Source organism: Rhinopithecus roxellana, chromosome 7 (assembly GCF_007565055.1).
Source record: "Rhinopithecus roxellana isolate Shanxi Qingling chromosome 7, ASM756505v1, whole genome shotgun sequence".
NCBI classification, from domain to species: domain Eukaryota; kingdom Metazoa; phylum Chordata; class Mammalia; order Primates; family Cercopithecidae; genus Rhinopithecus; species Rhinopithecus roxellana.
In genome coordinates this window covers 84,497,159-84,501,661 of record NC_044555.1, presented here as the reverse complement: position 1 = coordinate 84,501,661, position 4,503 = coordinate 84,497,159, and the positions used below count along the sequence as shown (strand labels likewise).

The following is a 4,503-nucleotide window of genomic DNA, read 5'->3' as shown; positions in this document are numbered from 1 at the left end:
AGCCTGGGTGACAGAGCAAGACTCCGTCTCAAAAAAAAAAAAAGAAAAGATTGTGATGACACCTTGTGAGGGGCGGTGGGGAGAACAGAACATAGTTTCCTTCCTGGAATGGAGAAAAGGAACAAGAGTTTTTCATCAAAGGCAGATACCTGTGTTGCATGCAACAGAGTGACACCAGCTTCTTTTCTACACGGAGGTTAAGTGTGGGAACTTGGCAAACATACCTTTAGAGCCAGGGGCAGACAGAAAAATCGGGATGTGGGGGGCTGGAGAGCAAAGCATTTCCTAGAGACACCATCCAAAACACAACTAGTGGGTATAATTTTAGGGCCAATTCTTGGCGATCTTGTTTTTGACTGCTAGGGGTTTGGAAACAGGTGGGAAACACTTATTATCAGGCTTCCCAGGAGTCCTGAGTGGGAAACGTGGAGCTCTCACGAATGCATCCTCTGGCTGGTGGCTGGCCACTCTGGTCATCTCGTGGCCCACAATCTAGGCATCAAGCACTCCAGAGACCTCTGAAAATGTCTCATCAAAAAAGCAGACTAGAAGGGGGCCCATGATGAATACGACAGGGAGCTAACTGCAGACATCGGGAAGCAGGTACTAGAAAAACCCACGCCACTAGCTAGCCTGCCTCTATTTCTGGGGGGGAAATTACATGGCGGATAACTGCCTCCGTTTTCCTACCTGGAAGATGGGCATAACATTGAGACCCAGAGGTGAAAGTGGACGTGTTTAGTCCAACCCTTGTATTTCACAAAGGAGACTGAGACCGGAGGTGAACAGACTAGCTCGAGTACCCAGCTCATACATGGCCAAATCAAGACGAACATCCAGATCGTGACCCCCACATTAGTGTTCCCTGCACCCACCTGGTTTCTTCCAGAGGCCTTCCCAGGAAGACAGGAGTTAGCTGAAGAGAGTTCCTGCCATAAAATCAGTATCACTTTATCAACCTACCGACCTCAGCGGAAGATCTAGCAAAAAGGACAGCTGCTGCCTGCAGACAAAGTTCACCTGGGCGCTTGAAGATGCGCCCTCCCCACCCCCGCCAAATGATTACAGGTGTGTTTTCAAGCTTGAGGGTGGTAAGCAATCCTAGGGTGGTGACGAAGATCCATCTGGAAGCCCTGAAGAAGGCAAATGACACTGACGATGAAAAACAAGAAGCACCCTTTGTGATGGAGGGTACCAGCCCCTTACCCAGACTACAGTCCTGCCACCAAGTCAGGGACCCCGCGCCGGGGTTGAATACTCTGCTGTTACCGTGTGAAATTCTCAAGAACTTAACAACAAGGTGCCTGGCATCTTCATTTTGCACTGGGCCCCTCAATCACGTGGCCAGGGCCGCTGCCTCCCTGGAAGCCATAGAGGGATGGCCCGTCTACACCTCTTCGTCCCCCCATCCCTGCAGCCCTAGACCAAGGGGACCTAACGGAAGCCCTGCCATTTGCACCTCCCTAGGCCTGGCCTCTGGAGGGGAAGAAGGCTGCGGGAAGGGGCAGGGGAGCGGGAAGAGGTCCACACCCTCGGGCAAAGGGCCCGCTAACCAGCGGCCTTTTCCAACCCCGGCAAGCCAGGCGCCAAAGCAAAAGTGCGCCCCGGCCCACCCCCATCCCCTGCGCTGCCTGACTTGGTTCCAAGGGTTGCCCCTGTCCTCCTTGCTCCAGAAGCAAGGCCTTCCACGCCGCCTTCTGACTTCCGACCGGCAAGTGGGCCGGGTGGCCGAGGATCAGTTTGCTGGTAGGGGAAATAGGAAAGCGCGGGACCCTCGCGGGCGGAGGAAGCTGCCGGGGGTGCAGGGCCCGAGCAGGGTGCACTTCCGGCCGTCGAGCCGCCCCGCCGGCACCTCGACTGAGGGAAAGTTTGGGCACAGGTGATAGCGGGGAGGTGCTCTCGGCCGGGGCCCCGGCCTCGCCCTGGTCCCAGGGGCCGCGACTCTGACGGACAGGGATGACGAGCTGCCCAAACGCCGGAGCCAGCGACCCAGAGCCGCCGCAAACCCCGCGCCTCGGGGGCAGGATCACTGTGAAGGGGCGGAGCTCCGGCGGAGCGGGGCTGGCACTGCTATGAGTCTATGAATAAAGTCTCAACGAGCTACTTCCACGTAGGGGTTCCATAGTGTAGTGGTTATCACGTCTGCTTTACACGCAGAAGGTCCTGGGTTCGAGCCCCAGTGGAACCACAGTCGCTAAGGCGACTCCTTTTGCCTCCTAATCAATTACTCCAGGAGTTTGGTGTGTTTGGGTTTTTCAAAAAAAAAAAAAAAAGGGTTTCGGTTACACAAAAACGCGACCACAAAGTGTTTTTCTTTGTCCTTTTCTTCTTTTTAAAATTTTTGGCATGTTTTTCTCGCAGAAGTGAAATAACAGATACCCTCTCCTATCCCACAAGGTCGCTGCCGCCATCGTCTGACACGAGAAATAGTGGAGGGCAGGGGCCAGGCGAAGTCCTAGACCCAATCCGGCGCCCCCGATCCGGCCAGGCCCTACCCCACCTCTCCTCCCAGTACGCCTCTGAAAATCGGGCGCTTGGGGAATGCACCTGGCTGCCCTTTGCCTGCTAGTCAGCAAGGGCCGGCCACCCAACCTCCAACTAAAATGTGGCAGGCAATATAGCAGCGCTTTGACTGCAGCTGAATTATTAAAGGTCGATCATTATTATGACTCTGATTAAAAGTTCTATTTTTCATTAAACTCTGATGTACAGAGCAAGAAAAAAAAAAACCCACAGTCCTTTATAATGCAGCAGTAGAATTTGTGGAATAGAGTTCATACACGGTATGAAACAAATGTCAGGCTTATAGACATTCAATAAATACTGGTTGAATGAGCAAATGTTTCTCTAGTTTCTTTCTGTTCCTCTTTACTATTTCATTACAGTTTCGTTTGGGGAGTTTATTATTTGTTTAAATATTGGCTTTTTTATCTTTGACAAGAGGAATGAGGGTGTGGGCCATGGTGAGATGGTGGTAGCAAAAAAATAAAATGAGAAAGGTCACTCAGTATTTTTCTCTGCATTTTTCAACCTAGTTGTGCATCCTTAACAGTGTAGAAATTTGCGTCTTTTCCTAACTTATTATAACTCTTTCCCTGTTATTACAATCACTTCAACTTAATTCTTTTTTTAAACCACCTTAACCATTTTTTTTGTTTGTTTGTTTTCTTTTTTGTCGCCCAGGCTGGATGGAGTGCAGTGGCATGATCTCGACTCACTGCAAGCTCCGCCTCCTGGGTTCACGCCATTCTCCTGCCTCTGCCTCCCGAGTAGCTGGGACTACAGGTGCCCGCCACCTCGCCTGGCTAATTTTTTTTTGTATTTTTAGTAGAGACGGGGTTTCACCATGTTAGCTAGGATGGTCTCGATCTCCTGACCTCGTGATCCGCCCGCCTTGGCCTCCCAAAGTGCTGGAATTACAGGCATGAGCCACTGCGCCCGGCCTTTTTTCTTTTTTTTTTTTTTTTTGAGACAGAGTCTGGCTCTGTCACCCAGGCTGGAGTGCAGTGGCGCCATCTCAGCTTACTGCAACCTCGGCCTCCTGGGTTCAAGCGATTCTCCTGCCTCAGCCTCCCGAGTAGCTGGGATTACAGGTGCACGCCACCATGCCCAGCTAATTTTTGTATTTTTGGTAGATACGAGGTATCACCATGTTGCCCAGGCTGGTCTCGAACTCCTGACCTCAAGTGATCTGCTTGCCTTGGCCTCCCAAAGTGCTGGGATTACAGGTGTGAGTCACCACCTCCAGCCCACCTTAATCATTTTTAAGTGTACAGTTCAGTAGTGTTAAGTATATTCACACTGTTGTGAAACAGATCTCTGGAACTTTTTCATCTTGCAAAACTCAAACTCTATACCTATTGAACAACTGCCCTTTTCCTCCCATCAACTTTATTCTGAATGATGATGTAAAAATAATAGCTAATTATGTTTTGCACTGTGCTAAGTATTTTGTATATATGATCTCTTGTAAGCCTCAAAATAACTCTAGAAAGTAGGCATTATTATCTCATCTTACAGATGAGAAAATTTAGGCACAGAGATGTTAGTAACTTGCCCTGAGGTCACAATGTAACAAGTGCTAGTGCTGCGATTTGGCAGCCAGTCTGGGTTGGCAGTCTGTGCTCTTAACCCTACCAGGCTGTACTCATCTCCTGATTTACTTAACCAGCTCCCTAACCTTGGCCATTTAGATTGTTTCCAATTTGTTGTCGTTAAAAGTAACACAGCAATGCACAGCTTTGTGTAACTGTCCTCCCACCACCACGAAATTTAGCATTTTCCTGGGTGAGTAGGTGTGCACATGATGCCTAGTTGCTTTCAAAGAGAGGAATCCATGACATTTTAATACAATTCGAGAATGTTAGTGCTTACATGGCAGGAAATTGTTCAAGGTCACCCCCTAGAAGATGATGGCGAAGAAACGACGAAGACCTGAGACTTCTGGGTGTAGTTCCTCTCTCCCTCCATTGCTTCCCTTACATTAAGATAGAATGAAAACAG

The 4,503-nt window shown here is 49.8% G+C and overlaps 1 non-coding gene across 1 annotated transcript; it reads left to right on the top strand.

Moving 5' to 3' along the window:
• Nucleotides 1–2,115: 2,115 nt before the first annotated feature.
• TRNAV-UAC lies at nucleotides 2,116–2,188 on the top strand. Its single transcript has one exon. It is a non-coding gene; the product is annotated as a tRNA-Val (tRNA).
• Nucleotides 2,189–4,503: the final 2,315 nt, after the last annotated feature.